This window comes from Sinocyclocheilus anshuiensis, unplaced genomic scaffold (assembly GCF_001515605.1).
Source record: "Sinocyclocheilus anshuiensis isolate Anshui unplaced genomic scaffold, SAMN03320099.WGS_v1.1 scaffold246, whole genome shotgun sequence".
NCBI classification, from domain to species: Eukaryota; Metazoa; Chordata; class Actinopteri; order Cypriniformes; family Cyprinidae; genus Sinocyclocheilus; species Sinocyclocheilus anshuiensis.
In genome coordinates, this window is record NW_015542356.1 from 1581667 (window position 1) to 1581909 (window position 243).

Consider the following 243-nt stretch of genomic DNA (forward strand, 5'->3'; position numbering starts at 1 on the left):
ATAAGACAAATGTTTGCTTTTGAGATGTGTTTGTGATATTTTGAATGCAGTGCTTCATTTTGCAAGAGATGCGAGGCATTTTGCATGTTGTGTGTGCAATTTGTGGATTTGTGTGCAAAGTTTTGAAAATGTGTGTATGCAGTTGAAAAGAACCTGTAAGAAAAACTGGGTAACACTTTCTATGAAGCCCATATTTATAATACATTATAAGGGTATTCTTAAGGCATTATAATGAATGCATAA